The sequence below is a fragment of the Rhinoraja longicauda genome, chromosome 24, assembly GCF_053455715.1.
Source record: "Rhinoraja longicauda isolate Sanriku21f chromosome 24, sRhiLon1.1, whole genome shotgun sequence".
In the NCBI taxonomy this organism is placed as follows: domain Eukaryota; kingdom Metazoa; phylum Chordata; class Chondrichthyes; order Rajiformes; family Arhynchobatidae; genus Rhinoraja; species Rhinoraja longicauda.
Window position 1 is genome coordinate 7,008,821 of NC_135976.1, and position 19,110 is coordinate 7,027,930.

Consider the following 19,110-nt stretch of genomic DNA (forward strand, 5'->3'; position numbering starts at 1 on the left):
CACAGTTTAAGAATAAGGGGTAGGCCATTTAGAACGGAGATGAGGAAAAAAAAATTTCAGTCAGAGAGTTGTAAACCTGTGGAATTCTCTGCCTCAGAAGGCAGTGGAGATCAGTTCTCTGAATGCATTCAAGAGAGAGCTAGATAGAGCTCTTAAGGATAGCGGAGTCAGGGGGTATGGGGAGAAGGCAGGAACGGGGTACTGATTGAGAATGATCAGCCATGATCACATTGAATGGCGGTGCTGGCTCGAAGGGCCGAATGGCCTCCTCCTGCACCTATTGTCTATTGCCTGGATGTCATCCTTTTCTTTTGAACCAGTGCAATATGATGGAGCTTAAACGAGAATAGACCTTGCAGGATGAGACATTGGAGTCAATCATTCACTGCTGCATTTCCAAACAACATCTGAACCAACACCCTCAACCACCAAGAATGGCAAAGGTAGCAGGTGTGGGGGGAAGATGGCACCCCATCTACAAGTCACACACTACCCACAAACTAGGTCTTGATCTAAATGCAAACACGTCCAAGGAGATGGTAGTGACCTTCTGCGACAAGCAGAGGGAACTGGCTGTGGCCGTCATCACCACTACCCACGGGAAGCCTGTGGAGATGCAAGTACCTGGGCACAGTCTTCCACAACCGGCTGAAATTTGCCTCCAATACAGAGGGTGTCCTCAGGAAATGCCAGCAGCGGCAGTATCTCCTGAGGAAGCTCAACTCCTTTGGGGTCAGCAAGGACATCCTCATAATGTTTTACTCCTCCTTCATTGAGAGCATCATCACGTTCTCCTTCACCTGCTGGTTCCACTTCGTCAGCCTTCAGAACAGAAACCGCCTGCAGAGCACGGCCAAAGTCTGTTCCAAAATGATTGGACGCCCTGTCAGAGCCCTCTCTCTCCACCCGCTGCGACCAGCAAATGCGAAGGTCAGCTGGCAGGGTTTTACGCAACCCCTCACACGTCCTGTTCTCTGCGTTTGAGTGGCTTCCCCTCAGGACGCCGGCTTCACTGCCCAGGCTGTGGGACACGGAGGAGAAAGGCAACCTTTGTCCCCAAGGCTGTTCAGCTCCTCAACTCCCAACCACCCCTGTCCCACTGCTCACCCTGCTAATCCCCCCCCCCCCCCCCAGCCCCAATAGTTTTTGTACAACTCCACGTGCCTTTGTAAATTGCCCCACGGGGACAAATAAAGTGTTTTTGAATTTGAACTTGAACTTGAACAACTGGGAGCATATCACTCTTCCTTCACTGCCATTGGGTCTACAACCTGGAACTCCCTACCCAAGAGAGTAGTGGGAGGACAAGCAGGGCGGCTGCACTATGAGAGGGTTGGTTCACCATTTCTAAAGGTAGTTAGGGATGGGGCAATAAATGCTGCCCTTGTCAACTAACCAACATCCTTTTAAAAAAATGAACCAAAAAAGTCTTGTATCCTGGGATAGATTCTCTTTCGTCCGAGATTTCATTCTTGCAGATTTAAAAGGCAAGTGGAATAAATGTCAGTTGAATAATTGATAACATCCATCAACAGCACGAATGTCCTCTACTCCAAAACAAAGAGTTGAAGAACAGTTCACTCCCGAGCCCGTCAGCTGTGTACATCTGCCCAGGTTCAGATACACTGATGGAGCGGAGTGCAGCTCATAGCTGGTACGCTTGCAAACATTTTGCATAAATGGTCTCCAAATTCTGCTCCCCAAATTTGAGGAAGGATATTCTTGCTATTGAGGGCGTGCAGCGTAGGTTTACTAGGTTAATTCCCGGAATGGCGGGACTGTCATATGTTGAAAGACTGGAGCGACTAGGCTTGTATACACTGGAATTTAGAAGGATGAGAGGTGATCTTATCGAAACGTATAAGATTATTAAGGGGTTGGACACGTTAGAGGCAGGAAACATGTTCCCAATGTTGGGGGAAATCCAGAACCAGGGGCCACAGTTTAAGAATAAGGGGTAGGCCATTTAACATATAACAATATAACATATAACAACTACAGCATGGAAACAGGCCTGTCCGGCCCTACCAGTCCACGCCGACCATTCTCCCTGACCTAGTCTCATCTACCTGCACTCAATCCATAACCCTCCAATCCCCTCCTATCCATATACCTATCCAATTTACTCTTAAATAATAAAATCGAGCCAGCCTCCACCACTTCCACTGGAAGCCCATTCCATACAGCCACAACCCTCTGAGTAAAGAAGTTCCCCCTCATGTTACCCCTAAACCTTTGTCCCTCAATTCTGAAGTTATGTCCCCTTGTTGGAATCTTCCCCACTCTCAAAGGGAAAAGCCTACCCACGTCAACTCTGTCCGTCCCTCTCAAAATTTTAAAAACCTCTATCAAGTCCCCCCTCAACCTTCTACGCTCCAAAGAATAAAGACCCAACCTGTTCAACCTCTCTCTGTAGCCTAAGTGCTGAAACCCAGGCAACATTCTAGTAAATCTCCTCTGTACCCTCTCCATTTTGTCGACATCCTTCCTATAATTTGGCGACCAGAACTGCACACCATACTCCAGATTCGGCCTCACCAATGCCCTGTACAATTTCAACATTACATCCCAACTTCTATACTCGATGCTCTGATTTATAAAGGCAAGCATACCAAATGCCTTCTTCACCACCCTATCCACATGAGATTCCACCTTCAGGGAACAATGCACAGTTATTCCCAGATCCCTCTGTTCCACTGCATTCCTCAATTCCCTACCATTTGCCCTGTACGTCCTATTTTGATTTGTCCTACCAAAATGCAGCACCTCACACTTATCAGCATTAAACTCCATCTGCCATCTTTCAGCCCACCCTTCCAAAAGGCCCAAAGATTAGTTAGAACGGAGATGAGGAAAAACGTTTTCAGTCGGAGAGTTGTGAATCTGTGGAATTCTCCGCCTCAGAAGGCAGTGGAGGCCAATTCTCTGAATGCATTCAAGAGAGAGTGAGATAGAGCTCTTAAGGATAGTGGAGTCAGGGGGTATGGGGAGAAGGCAGGAACGGGATACTGATTGAGAATGATCAGCCATGATCACATTGAAAGGCGGTGCTGGCTCGAAGGGCTGAATGGCCTACTACTGCACCTATTGTCTGTTGTCTATAAGTGGGTATAGAGAGGAGTATCTCCCCTCATCATGTAGGAAGTAACTGCAGGTGCTGGTTTAAACCGAAGATAGACACAAAAAAGCTGGAGTTAATCAGCGTGACAGGCAGCATCCCTGGAGAAAATGAATAGGTGACATTTCGGGTCGTGATCCTTTTCAGACCCGGTCTCGACCCGAAACGATTCCTATTCCTTTTCTCCAGAGATGCTGTTTGGCCCGCTGAGTTACTCCAGCATTTTGTGTCTATCTCCTCTCATCGTGTTCCGCAAGGACACGATACGTCAACTGCACCCAATAGAAGAAATTCTGTCATTTTGTTGGTTACTCAGGATCCTATCATATTTGGGTTCACTGGCAAATATTGTTTTAGCTCAGAAATCGTTGCATTTATAGCAAAGTGTAGATGTTGCAAATCCAATCAAGGATAGAAAACTCTGGAACCAGAGTTGCCCTTGCACACTAAATGGAGCTTTATCTGTGGAGAGAAAAAAACGGGTCAATATGTTAGATCAATGACCCTCCATCAGAACTGCAAAAATGAGAAAGCCAAATTGTTTTTTGTTTAGTTTAGCTTAGAGATACAGTGTGGAAACAGGCCCTACTGCCCACCTAGTCCGCTCCGACCAGCGATCCACGCACATTAACACTAACCTACACACACCAGCGACAATTCACATTTATATCAAGCCAATCAACCTACAAATTGCACAACTTTGGAGTGCGGGAGGAAACCGAAGATCTCAGAGAAAACCCACGCAGGTCATGGGGAGAACGTACAAACTTCGTACAGACAGCACCCGTAGTCGGGATCGAACCCGGGTCTCCGGCGCTGCAAGCGCTGAAAGGCAGCAACCCTACCGCTGCGTCATCATGACACCCGACGTCACTTGTTTGTTCAGTTTAGTTTAGTTTTGAGATACAGCGTGGAAAAAAGCCCTTCAGCCCACCGATTCGTGCCAACCAGCGTTCCCCGCACACTAAGACTATCTGTTATCACACTAGGGACAATATTTTACATTTATACCAGACCAATTAATCTACAAACCTGTACGCCTTTGAGGTGTGGAGGCTAAACGGAGCACACGGAGAAAACCCACACGGTCACGGAGAGAACGTACAAACTCTGTACAGACAGCATCGGTAGTCAGGATCGAACCTGAGTCCTGGCGCTGTGAGGCAGCAACTCTACCGTGTAGAGAGGAGGAGGGGTGAAGAAAGCTAAAGAGAATATCTGTGATAGCTTGCGGACCAAAATTGGCAGGCGAACAATTACTTAAAAAATGGGCAGAGACAGAAGTAAGAAAGAAGCAAATTGAAACAGAAAGGAACATTCGCAGAAAATGAAGGAAAAGTGGTTGTTACCTGTAATTGTTGAAGTCAGTATTGAGTCCCAGGGGCTGCAATGACCCAGACAGAAGATGATGTGCTGTTCCTTGAGCTTAGATTGGACGTCATTGGGGGCTGAAGAAAGAGTGGGAATTGAACAGTGAAATAAATTGAGAGGTGAGTGGAAGGTCGGATTTGCCCTTGCACACTAAATGGAGGTAGGTGTTCTGCAAATCATTTGCTCAATATGCATTTAGTGTTTCGTAGCAGAGACTACATCTTGGGCAACAAAGGTAATACACTAATTCTTCACATTACATTGGTGTAAGATCTATTTTAAAAAATGAATTCTGTCTTCAATCTTAGTAGACTGAATATTAATTGTAAATGCCAAGGAATTAATATATTTTAGATATTGATCCCCAATAAAATCTATACATAGAAACGTTGCCTGTCAATTCCCTCCACAGATGCTGCCTGACCTATTGATTTACTCTAGCACATTGTGTTTTACTACACATTGAGCTTGGCAGTAATATTTAATTCCACTTGTTAGTTCCATTATTTCCACTATGGACTAATGCAACAGTTTTAACTAAACAAAAGTCTTTATTTAAATGTGTAATATTATCTTGAGCATTGTCTATCAGTCACAGTTGTCATTATTGATTATCATCACGGTCTTAAAATAAACCGTGAAAATGCATTAAATGTTAATATTGGCTTGAATGGGAAATCACTTTCAAACTTACAAAACTTTTATAGAAACTTTTATAGAAACTTACAAAATTCTTAAGGGGTTGGACAGGCTAGATGCAGGAAGATTGTTCCCGATGTTGGGGAAGTCCAGAACAAGGGGTCACAGTTTAAGGATAAGGGGGAAGTCTTTTAGGACCGAGATGAGAAAGTTTTTTTTCACACAGAGTGGTGAATCTTTGGAATTCTCTGCCACAGAAGGTAGTTGAGGTCAGTTCATTGGCTATATTTAAGAGAAAGTTAGATGTGGCCCTTGTGGCTAAAGGGATCAGGGGGTATGGAGAGAAGGCAGGTACGGGATACTGAGTTGGATGATCAGCCATGATCATATTGAATGGCGGTGCAGGCTCGAAGGGCCTAATGGCCGACTCCTGCACTTATTTTCTATGTTTCTATGTTTCTAAAACCAAATTTTATTCCCAACTAGAATTCACCCTGGAGAAAATGAGAAGTAGACCATGTGCTGGTGCTGATGTGTTGCAAGAACTCAATGTTCTGAGTCCCTGCCCACCTGCATTTGCCCAGGCCGGGTTCAGAGGCATGAATGAACCAGCTCTCCAGATCCAGCAGGCAGCAGGGAAAGTGTAGCAATACCTCACTGGTGTCAGCGCACCTTCAAGAGGTGTTGTGCTGGAGCTATGCCCTGAAATTCCCTAACTGGGGACATGGCTGGTGGTGGAGTCTCACCCCCCACTTCATACGTCACGGTTGTCTAACGGACACAAGAGACTGCCGATGCTGGAATCCTCAGCAAAAACAAAGTGCTGGAGTAACTCAGCGGGCTCGGCAGCATCTGCGGAGGGAAATGGACACTTCGGAGTAAGGATAATAACTTCTTCAAGGGAGGCAATGAGATTTTGCAGTGGAGCGAAAATATTTCAATACTATTAGATGGATTCACCCCAGTCATCTGACGGCTATCAGTCAGAAGGTACCGCAGCTTGAAAGCTCCTTCCACCAAACTCAGGAGCAGCTTAGGTTCTTCTCTGTGAAAAGACTGACTATTCAAGAGTCAAGAGTCTTTAATTGTCATATGTATGCACTGCCAACAGAACAATCACATTCTTATTTGCTGCAGCTGAACAGGCCGATTAATGTCATGAGGCATAGATAAATATATATCAATCAATAATACAATAATTGATAACCATAATACTAGGCAAACATAATCGTGCAAAAACCAAAGCACAACCTAAGACACAGACCATATGAGATTGTTGTTGCTGAGGTCGTGATTAGTGTTGTACAGTGTTCAAGAGTCTGGTGGTTGTTGGTAAGAAGCTGTTGTTGAACGTGGCAGTCATGGTTTTCAGCCTGCTGTATCTTTTTAGTGAAATGAGAGCGTGGCTTGGGGTGGTGTGGCTCAGTCAACGGTTCAACGGTTCAATTGTTCTTTATTGTCACATGTACCATTTAAGGTAGAGTGAAATTCGATTTACCACACAGTCATGCCAGAAATAAGTAACAAGACGCACAACTACATAAAAGTTAACATAAACATCCACCACAGCGGATTCCCCACATTCCTCACTGTGATGGAAGGCAATAAAGTATAATTTTCTTCCCTCTTTTATTCTCCCGCGGTCGGGGCAGTCGAACCATCCGCAGTCGGGGCGATCGAAGCTCCCGCGTCGGGGCGGTCGAACGTCCCGCGATCGGGGCGGTCGAAGCTCCTGTGGCTTGGAGCTCACGAGCTCCACGATGTTAAAGACCGCAGGCTCCCGCAGTTGGAGCACCGAAGTCGATCCCCGACAGGGACCGCCAGCTCCACGATGTTAAGTCCTGCAGGCTCCCACGGTTGGAGCTCCCAAAGTCGATCCCCAGCAAGAGGTCCCCATCTCCTCGATGTTAGGCCGCAGTGCGGACTGAGATACGATAGGGAAAAAATCGCATCTCCATCGAGGTAAGAGGTTAAAAATAGTTTCCCCCAACCCCCCCCCTCCACCCCACATAAAACAAAGCTAAAGAACACTAAAACATATATTTAACACATACTAAAAACAACAGAAAGAAAAGGACGAGACAGACTGTTGGCGAGGCAGCCATTACAGCGCCACCCGATGGTGAATGCCTTTTCGACGCAGCACCTCCTATTGATCTATTTGATGGTGGGGAAGTCGGTATCAGTGATGGACCAGGCAACTCTCTATAGTCTCCTTTGTTCCTGAGTGTTTGAGTTGTGAACCAGGCCGTGATGCAACTGATCAATATGCTCCCTATTAAACTCCTTTGGACGTTTGAGAGAGTATTCATCGACAAACCAAATCTCCTCAATCTTCCATGGAAGTAATTGATGGGCTTTCTTTGCAATATGCTGGGCCCAGGACAGATCTACAGAGAGACAAGTGGTCAGGAACCTGAAGCTGTTGACTCTCTCCACCACCATCCCATCGATGAAGACAGGTTCGTGCGTGGCAAATTCCTGAGTTGCAGTGAAAATCTTGAGTATCTTAGAGCCATAGTATCAGAGTGATACAGTGCGGAAACAGCTTGCCCACACCGGCCAACATGTCCCAGCTACAACATGTCCCACCTGCCTCTGTTTGGTCCATATCCCCCCAAACCTGTCCTATCCCTGTACCTGTCCGACTGTTTCTTAAACGTTGGGATTGTCGCAGCCTCAACTACCTCCTCTGGCAGCTTGTTCCATACACCCACTGCCCTTTGTGTGAAAAAGTTAACCCTTAGATTCCTATTAAATCTTTTCTCTTTTCCCCTTCACCTTGAACCTATGTCCTCTGGTCCTCGATTCCCCTACTCTGGGCGAGACTGTGCATCTACCCGATTTATTCCTTCTGTTAAGCAGCTAGATAATTTGGATAGGTCTGTATGTACGGATGTACGGAATAAGGAGACTGATTTATCATCAAATGGCCTCATTAAAATTTCACACCAGACCCAGAAGAATTATTAAGTGCAGTAAATTGGCATAAATAAGATCCTTGTACATAACTGTGATTATTAAAGCTTCTATGCCTGCTAATGGATTGTCATCTATATAATTGGCTCTTATGATGCTGATCACAGGAGGGAGATTTAGAAAGTGGTTCTTTTGACTAAAGCCAATAGTCTCCACAGCTGCTACTAATACACTAAATGAGACCTTGGAATGATACTGCAATGAGTTTGGAGAAGTTTTCATGGAACACTGTTCACTGGGCCATTGAACTACACAGGAGAGCAAATAGGCACAACATACTGGAGTAACTCAGCGGGACAGGCAGCATCTCTGGAGAGAAGGCTGCCTTCATTCCTTCTCTCCTGAGATGCTGCCTGTCCTGCTGAGGTACTCCAGCATTTTGTGTCTATTCTTCGGTATAAACCAGAATCTTGCAGTTCCTTCCTACACAAGTGGAAAGTGATGCTGTAATCAAGCTCTAATCTCCCACCTTGAGTTACCCTCTTAGGTCAATAGACAATAGACATAGACAATAGGTGCAGGAGGAGGCCATTCGGCCCTTCGAGCCAGCACCGCCATTCGATGTGATCATGGCTGATCATTCTCAATCAGTTCCCCATTCCTGCCTTCTCCCCACATTCACTGACTCCGCTATCCTTAAGAGCTCTATCTAGCTCTCTCTTGAATGCATTCAGAGAATTGGCCTCCACTGCCTTCTGAGGCAGAGAATTCCACAGATTCACAACTCTCTGACTGGAAAGGTTTTTCCTCATCTCCGTTCTAAATGGCCTACCCGTTATTCTTAAACTGTGGACCCTGGTTCTGGACTCCCCCAACATTGGGAACATGTTTCCTGCCTCTAACGTGTCCAACCCCTTAATAATCTTATGCATTTCGATAAGATCCCCTCTCATCTTTCTAAATTCCAGTGTATACAAGCCTAGTCGCTCCAGTCTTTCAATATACGACAGTCCCGCCATTCCGGGAATTAACCTAGTAAACCTATGCTGCACGCCCTCAATAGCAAGAATATCCTTCCTCAAATTTGGAGACCAAAACTGCACACAGTACTCCAGGTGCAGTCTCACTAGGGCCCTGTACAACTGCAGAAGGACCTCTTTGCTCCTACACTCAACTCCTCTTGTTATGAAGGCCAACATTCCATTGGCTTTCTTCACTGCCTGCTGTACCTGCATGCTTCCTTTCAGTGACTGATGCACTAGGACACACAGATCTCGTCGTACGTCCCATTTTCCTTACTTGACTCCATTCAGATAATAATCTGCCTTCCTGGTCATGTTAGTTATCCCAGTGATGCTGCATTTGATGCTCCACAAGGTGTCACTCCTGGAACTCAGGATCTCTGCCACTTCCTGCCAGCCTCTGCAGGTGGCTCCTGCTTCTTGGTGTGATTTCTTCTCTGGATACCTTCACTCTTCTACATCTCCCCTTCCATGGTGACCATCATGATTAGTCTCTCTTCACGGTCTGATTGCTACATGGTTAACTGGCGGGCATGCTCGAAGCTCTGAGTGCCAGAGGGTTTGATGAGCTAAATGACACTTAAAGTCAGAGTTGCCAGCACCTATCTCCTTTCCCCCGACTGTTTAGTTTAGTTTAGAGATACACCAGGGATATAGGCCCTTCGGCCCACTGAGTCCACACCGACCAGCGATCCCCGCACATTAATATCCTACACACACTGGGGCCAATTTTTACATTTATACCAAGCCAAATCTGTACGTCTTTGGAGTGTGGGAGGAAACCGAAGACCTCAGAGAAAACCCACGCGGTCACAGGGAGAACGTACAAACTCCGTATAGTCAGCTCCCCAAGACGGGATTGAACCCGGGTCTGTGGCGCTGTAAGGCAGGAAGTCTACCACTGCACCATCGTGCTGCCCACCCTGCTCACCCCTCCCTTCCCTCTATACCTGCCTGTCACCGCCACTCCTTGTTCAGTCCCATTCTTCACCTTCCTCTCCCATCAGATTCCAGAATCTCCACTTATCACACCTCAGCCTCTCTTGCGATCTTCACTCTTTCCTCCCCTACCGATGTTACCTGTCACTAAATCCCCTCCTCACCCCTACCCTCCTCACCTGTACCCACCTATCACTTGTTAGGTCTTGCCCCACCCTTGCCCCAAGCTCCGTACACTGCCCACCTCTCACTCTGCTCTCTCAGCCAAGATGAACGCTCGTGATCCGAAGCACTGACTGCCCATTTCCCTTTACGGATGCTGCCTGGCATATTGAGCTTTGTTCTCCTTTTTGTCGCGTAGGCAGGAACTGCAGATGCTGGTTTAAACTGAAGATAGACACAAAAAGTCGGAGTAATTCAGCGGGTCAGACAGCATCTCTGGAGAAAGGGAATAGGTGGCGTTTCGGGTCGAGAAGAAGGGTCTCCAACCAAAATGTCATCTATTCCTTTTAGAAACATAGAAACATAGAAAATATGTGCAGGAGTAGGCCATTCGGCCCTTCGAGCCTGCACCGCCATTCAATATGATCATAGCTGATCATCCAACTCAGTATCCTGTACCTGCCTTCTCTCCATACCCTCTGATCCCTTTAGCCACAAGGGCCACATTTAACTCCCTCTTAAATATAGCCAATGAACTGGCCTCAACTATCCTCTGTGGCAGAGAATTCCACAGATTCACCACTCTCTGTGTGAAAAAAAACTTTCTCATCTCGGTCCTAAAAGACTTCCCCCTTATCCTTAAACTGTGACCCCTTTTTCTCCACAGATGCTGTCTGACCCGTTTGAGTTACTCCAGCTTTTTGTGTCTATCCTATTTTTTTGCCACTGCAGCCTCTTGTGGCGCCAGTTTAATGAACTTGTACTGAATCGGATGCCAGGAATAACAGCAATGGCTGCAGTAAAGGTTTCATTTGAATTTTTTCCCTGTCAATTCACGGGATGGGCCCACCTACCCATAGAACCTCTCCACAGCACAATAGTCATTACTTTCATCTTAATCTTGCCATGTCTCACATGAGCCTATCCCTTCGGAATCACAGGGTAAAACACGAGTAACGTTACTGTGCCATCAAACTGAAAAGCATCAAAGAAATTAATTCAGCGTGGAAGTTTTTATCTCATCTTTATACTAAAACTCTCATTTGTTTGTTTGTTTGTTACTGAACTACAGCCAAAACGACACACAATAGCGCAACAATTTTGGCCCACCTTACTCACCATCGTCCCTTTGGTGCTAATGGAAGAAGTTTCATTGAAATCGGTGTTATGTTTTTAAAGTTATTCACATTTTAAAGTTTAAATCTATCTCGGGGGGGGGGGGGGAGGGAGTGGGGTGGAGGGAGGGAGGGGAGAGGAGGAAGGATAAGGGGTGTTGAGGGTGATGGAGTGGGGGAAGGGGGGAGGGGGAGGGGGAGGGGGGAGAGGAGGGGGAGGGGAGGACAGGGAGGGGCAGAAGGGAGGGGGAAGGGGAGGGGGAGGTGGGGAGCATTGGGTGCTGCGCCAATGCAGGAGAGGTTTGGACCCAACGGGTCCACTTGATCTAGTTGAAACTAAAACACAAATAGGATTTCACGTTTAGTGCACTGCCTGGTTACTTTTAAACTTCTAATGCAAAGAGCTCATCCTGAATATCTCATCTGTAATTACATTAAAGCAATTTTATGGCCACTGCTCATGGCGCCCAAAACCCATAATTAGATGGATCGGAGGAGTTTAGGCAACAAAAAGATAAAATAAGTAATTTGATCTAGTTCTAATTTGAAACATAAATTGCATAGAATTCATTTTGACTTGGAGGATGCTTATTTTTACATGCCAGCTGCTTTTCCTTATTTCAAAGAGAGACACAAAAAGCTGGAGTAACACAACGGGCCAGACAGCATCTCCGGAGAAAAGGAATAGGTGACGTTTCATGTTATTCATTTTAGTATTAGTTTGGAAGGCCACTGTCAATTATAATAAACTCTTCTCTGATACTCTCTCTGCAAAGCCTACGCCCTTCCTCTGAGTGTGTCTGACATTTTCTGTTCTTCTGTTCAACAGACATATATTATTAAAACCATATTCCCTAATTAATGGATGGACCCAGGGTTTCAGATGGAGCTCGTGACTGAAAGGAAGCATGCAGGTACAGCAGGCAGTGAAGAAAGCTAATGGAATGATTGCCTTCATAACAAGAGGAGTTGAGTATAGGAACAAAGAGGTCCTTCTGCAGTTGTACTGGGCCCTAGTGAGGCCACACCTGGAGTATTGTGTGCAGTTTTGGTCTCCAAACTTAAGGAAGGATATTCTTGCTATTGAGGGAGTGCAGCGTAGGGTCACGAGGTTAATTCCCAGAATGGCGGGACTGTCATGCGTTGAAAGACTGGAGCGACTGGGCTTGTATACTCTGCAATTTAGAAGGATGAGAGGGGATCTTATTGAAACGTATAAGATTATTAAGGGATTGGACACGCTAGAGGCAGGAAACATGTTCCCGATGTTGGGGGAGTCCCAAACCAGGGGCCACAGTTTAAGAATAAAGGGTAGGCCTTATAGAATGGAGATGAGGAAGAACTTTTTCACTCAGAGAGTTGTGAATCTATGGAATTCTCTGCCTCAGAAGGCAGTGGAGGCCAATTCTCTGGATGCTTTCAAGAGAGAGTTAGATAGAGCTCTTAATGATAGTGGAGTCAAGGGATATGGGGAGAAGGCAAGAACGGGGTACTGATTGAGAATGATCAGCCATGATCACGTTGAATGGCGGTGCTGGCTCGAAGGGCCGAATGGCCTCCTCCTGCACCTATTGTCTATTGTCTATTGAATAAATGAACCCTTTAAGGGAAGGGTGGAGGTTACCTTTAATATTGGCAGGGTCACAATGCACATGTGCCATTCACGTATCATCAAGGGCACAAATGAAACTGGGCAAGGCCGGAATTCGCCAGAGAAACATTGATGGACACTGATGGGAGTTGAACAAGACAAGGTTGCAAGGGCTCATCCATTATTGTCTGGCGAGTAGTTGGTGGAAGGGTTCCATGGGCAATGTGTCTAAGGGAAAGTGCACCATGAAGGGAAGTAGTTGGTGGGGACTTATGAAGGGAATATACCCTTTGAAATGTTTGCAGAGGAAAAAGAGGGACGTCAAAAAAATGTGGCGGCACGGTGGCGCAGCGGTAGAATTGTTGCCTTACAGCGCTTGCAGCGCCGGAGACCATGGGTTCGATCCCGGGTGCTGTCTGTACGGAGTTTGTATGTTCTCCCCGTGACCTGCCTGGTCTTTGGTTTCCTCCTACACTCCAAAAGCGTACAGGTTTGTAGGTTAATTGGCTTGGTATAAGTGTAAATTGTGCCTATTGTGTGTAAGATAGTGTTAGTGTGCGGGGATCGTTGGTCGGTGTGGACTCGGTGGGCTGTTAGTATCTCTAAAGTAAACCAAACTAATGCATCAGATGGTAGAATCTGGTTGAAGGTGGCAGGACAATGCATTGAATGTGGAGGCAAGCGGGGTGGAAGGTGAATAGAGACAGAGCCCAGACAGAGATGGTTGAGAGCAGAGGTACAGGAAGTAAAATCAATGTGTTCAAGAGTCTGGTGGTTGTTGGTAAGAAGCTGTTGTTGAATGTGGCAGTCATGGTTTTCAGCCTGCTGTATCTTTTTAGTGAAATGAGAGCGTGGCTTGGGGTGGTATGGCTCAGTCAACGGTTCAACGGTTCAATGGTTCTTTATTGTCACATGTACCATTTAAGGTAGAGTGAAATTCGATTTACCACACAGTCATACCAGAAAAAAGTAACAAGACGCACAACTACATAAAAGTCAACATAAACATCCACCACAGTGGATTCCCCACATTCCTCACTGTGATGGAAGGCAATAAAGTATAATTTTCTTCCCTCTTTTATTCTCCCGCGGTCGGGGCAGTTGAACCATCCGCAGTCGGGGCGATCGAAGCTCCCGTGTCGGGGTAAAATCAATGTTACGGCTGTGGCATTGGGGAAACCATGCTGGGCCGTTGCAGCTGCGGCTTGCCTGCAGTCCGTCTGTCTTTTGTGTTTTTTGTTGTTTTTGTCTGAATTGTAGTTTTAATATGGTGTAGTGTTTGTATGTTATGTTTGGGGGGGGGGGGGGGGGGGGTGGGGAGGGAACGGGAACTGTAAAATTCTCTCTCCCGAACGGAGACGCGACCTTTGTTTCTGTGTCGTGTCTCCGTTCCCGTTGCCACCTACCACCGGATATGCACCTGGGACCACCTGGGGCTCTGGTTCACAGAGCCCGCGGCCCGGACTCACCAACTACGGCGCTGGCTGCCTGCGGATGCTGCGGGAGCGGCTGCGATTCGTCTCCGGAGGCTCCGGCGCGGGCCGCGTGGACGTCGGAAGCCCGCAGGCCCCTGGGTGGGGGCCGACATCGGGACCTCCGGCAGCGACAGAGGCAGCGTGTTCACCCGCCCTGAATCGCGGGGCTTGGGTCGGCCCGCCGTGGACCTTTCACCGTCCGGCGCGGCCTGGAATAGGCCGCGGGATTTTCACCGTCCAGCGGGGGCTTCAATGTCGGGAGCCCCGACCGTCCCGACGTGACAACTCCAACAGCCTGACCGCAGGAGAAAACGGCAGGGAAGAGAAAAGACATTGTGGCCATCCATCACAGTGAGGAGGGACTGGAGGAAACTCACTGTGATGGATGTTTCTTTTTGTTTGGTGTTAGTTGTGATTGTATGTGTTATTGCATTTTTATTGATTAATCTTATTGGTCTTATTGTTTAACTGCTGGTAATGTTTCATTTCACTACACATTTATGTGTATGTGACAAATAAACGACTATTGACTATTGACTATTGAGGAGGAGGACATCTTAGAGGCACCCAGGTGGAAAGTTCTGTCATTGAAGCACATACACAGAGGTGGGGGGACTGGATAGACTCGGCTTGTACTCACTGGAATTTAGAAGATTGAGGGGGGATCTTATAGAAACTTACAAAATTCTTAAGGGGTTGGACAGGCTAGATGCAGGAAGATTGTTCCCGATGTTGGGGAAGTCCAGAACAAGGGGTCACAGTTTAAGGATAAGGGGGAAGTCTTTTAGGACCGAGATGAGAACTTTTTTTTTCACACAGAGAGTGGTGAATCTGTGGAATTCTCTGCCACAGAGGATAGTTGAGGCCAGTTCATTGGCTATATTTAAGAGGGAGTTAGATGTGGCCCTTGTGGCTAAAGGGATCAGGGGGTATGGAGAGAAGGCAGGTACAGGATACTGAGTTGGATGATCAGCCATGATCATATTGAATGGCGGTGCAGGCTCGAAGGGCCAAATGGCCTACTCCTGCACCTATTTTCTATGTTTCTATGTTTCTATGAGAGAATGTAATGCCATCATTACAAGAGGCAAGGTGAGAGGAAATAGAGTTGAGGTAGTAGTGGGAATCTATAAGTTGAAATCTCCAGGCCTTTGTCAACAGTGGCCTCCGCCATTAGAACTCCATATTCAACTCAAGACTTCTTAGTGCGTTTAGACTGCCTGATTGCAGGGACCTCTGGTTGACTATGGCCATCTGAAGCATTGGAGTCTTTGGCACAATCTAGAGAATGGACAGGTTGCAGTGGGATGGCTGGGGGGGAAACTGTATTACGAAGCCTGATGACATTGTATCAGCTCGGATCAAGCGGACATGAATCTGCTCAGGGTTTATCTCTGTACATGAAGCATTGTAGAATTCAAAATCACTGACCCAAATCTCTCTAACACCTGGACTTTTACATTTGACTGTGGACTGTAGGTCCTTGCTGGCCCCTCAGACAGGTGAATGTGACAATCTACATTGGTGTCAGGTCCATGATCCAAGTAAAGGTGTCGTAATACCCAAAGACTGGCCTCTCTTTAGAGATTAACTTAACCAGCTGAAAAACTGTTTTTTCGTAGAGTAACATCAACTGACGAGCGTTTCCATCGGCACCATCCGTTCTACTAAATTGTGCAAGTAAATGTAAAGGTGTACAGAATTATAAGACTGTTCTGAAAATGACTAAGCAATTGACAAATTGAAAATGGAATTAAGTACTGAAATAGTCAAATTATCTACTCAATTATTGATTGAAGGAAAACACTTTATTTGAGACAGTTTTCTATTGAAATTAACCACTAATATGTCTGAAGTCTGAGGAAGGTTCCCTGCTCGAAATGCCACCTATTCCTTTTCTCTAGAGATGCTGTTGCCCCACTGGGTTACTCCAGCTTTTTGTGTCCATGATTTAAACCAGCATCTGCAGTTCCATCCTACACTGAGATGTAAATATTCCATTGGCTTGGCAAGTCCAGGACAGGAGAGGGGAAAGGGTGAAAGGGTTTTGGGGAGGGGGTGTGCCTTTGTGGCTCATATCATCAGGAGTGCACAAGCTGAGGGGAGAGACTACTAAACTCTGCTGACAGGTAGACACAAAATGCTGGAGTAACTCAGCGGGTCAGGCAGCATCACAGGAGAGAAGGAATGGGTAACGTTTTGTGTCGAGACCCTTCTTCAGACTTCACTCAACACCTGCGTTCGGTCCGCGTTGGCCAATCTGATCACCCGGTGGCCGAGCACTTCAACTCCCCCTCCCATTCCCAGTCTGACCTTTCTGTCATGGGCCTCCTCCAGTGCCATAGTGAGGCCCACCGGAAATTGGAGGAACAGCACCTCATTTTTCGCCTGGGCAGTTTGCAGCCCAGTGGTATGAACATCGACTTCTCCAACTTTAGACAGTTCCTCTGTCCATCTCTTCCCCTCCCCCTTCCCAGATCTCCCTCTATCTTCCTGTCTCCACCTATATCCTTCCTTTGTCCCGCCCCCCCTGACATCAGTCTGAAGAAGGGTCTCGACCCAAAACGTCGCCCATTCCTTCTCTCCCGAGATGCTGCCTGACCTGCTGAGTTACTCCAGCATTTTGTGAATGAATACCTTCGATATTGTACCAGCATCTGCAGTTATTTTCTTATACTTCTCTCCTGAGATGCTGCCTGACCCGCTGAGTTACTCCAGGATTTTGTGTCTACCTTCAATTTGAACCAGCGTCTGCAGTCATTTTCCTAAACTCTGCTAACAGTTCAGCCCTGTCGAAAAGGCCTGGCCAAGCATTGTGCATTGTGGCTGATAAATGAGTTGATCCAAGCTGCTTAGGACGTGTTACCATGGCAAAGGACCAGTGGAGCACTTGTACCACATGATTTAAGGTTGTGATCATATCTGCTTTCAGTGCCTTCAGTGTAGGGGCAATGCACCCCTGAGTAATGTGTCTTTAATCATTACTGTGCACAAATAACCTGTCCATTTGCTTGCACAACAAGAACGGCACATCAAAAATAAATTGCTGATGGTGAAGACTCGTTGGAACATCCTGGACACACAGATGGTGAGAAATTCATCGAGATTTATTGTTTAGCCTCCAACCTCCTATTGCACATTACCAATGATTTTTGAAGTGAAGCTAGTAATTTAGCACTGCCCTGCACTAATAACGGGCAACACCATGTTGTGGTGTGATTTCAGGGTGACGCAACTCCTAATTCCTCTTATTTCAATTTGGTCTGGTTGCAACTGAGCGGAGTTCTTTTGTTATAATCAGGGAGGATTGTGTTGGCGTTTGGATTGCGAGCCATTACACAGCTGACTCCTTCCTCTGATGCAGTGAATAGCGTGCAGGCTTCAACACGAGACACTTCACTGCATGGCTTCACAATTGTGCAAGTTCTTGGAAAGTTCACATGCCTGTGAGTTAAGGACTAAGTAAACGGAGAAGGCTATTTGTACTGCAATTTGGGGATTTTGAACTTTGAATGGTGGAGTGAATCAGAGAGTATTTTGAGAACAGAAGAAGTAGGCCACATGGCCCCTCGAGCACGCAGTGCCCTTCAACACGAGCGTGATCAGCCCATTGCTCTGACCCCCATATCTATTCATTCATGTGCAAAAGTGCATCAATTTCAGCTTTGAATTTAGCGGAGGGAATGTCAAATTATATCACAGATCGAAGGTAGACACAAAAAGCTGGAGTAGACAACAGGCTCCTTAATAAAAGATATGAGAAACCCAAGTAGATGTTTGCATTAATTCAGCAGATTTCCTGCTCATTTTCCAACTGCAAGCCTGCATATTATCAGATTTTATTTCGGAGTCACGTGAGTGACTACGTGAAGACCCCGTCCAGCACGCGTGCGCGACATTAGCGTTCATGCAGTGCACCGCGACGAACGGGAGTTCAAGGTGCTCCCGCTACAAACTAAAAAGTCGGGCCGACAGGTAAGTTCTACCGTGGCCGTAAGTATTTTCTCTCTGGTCTGCTTTAGGTCCCAAGATGACCAAGACCAGAGGAAAGAAATTTGCAGTCGCCCCCGTTCGTTTTCCGTTGAGGAACGTTCTTTGGAGGGGGGGCAAGAGGCGGCACAACTACCGAGCCGAGCCCAGCACCGCTAGTGCAGCCTGAGCAGCGGGCTGGAGGTACCTGCAGCCAGAACCGGGCGGTAGTGTCTGGACGATTCAGACGAAGATGCTACACCGCTACACAGCGGCACTGGCAGCCGCCTAAGCCTAAAACGGCTTATGGAGCAATGCTCCAGCGAGATCTGCTGAGAGCAGCAGCAGACTCGCCAAGGGAGGGCCCAGATCGCCCAGGCACTCCCGCAGTGCCCTTTAGGGGCACTGGCCATTGCCTCACCTTCGTTTGAAGGCAGCATTGGCTACCAGGTCTGGGCTGGTCAAGAAGAGGGGTTGTTGGCTGAAGATGTCCGGAGTACGCAGAGTGTACAGGATCAGGAAGAGCTGCTGGGTGTGGTCAACCGCTACGTGGACATTCCACGAGGGGGTCGGCCTTTAGAGCCGAAACTTGCAGCCAGCATTGACCACCTGTCCTCAAAAACCCTACAAGAACGGGTGGTCAATGAGGCTCTTGAGCTATACACAGCCCCAGAAAATTGTACATCATTAAATGTACCAGCTGTAAACAGCCAAATTTGGGGACATTTGGGGCAGGAACCTGGAGTTGAAGCTCCAGAAAATCCTTAAACTGACTGCAGCGATAACATCA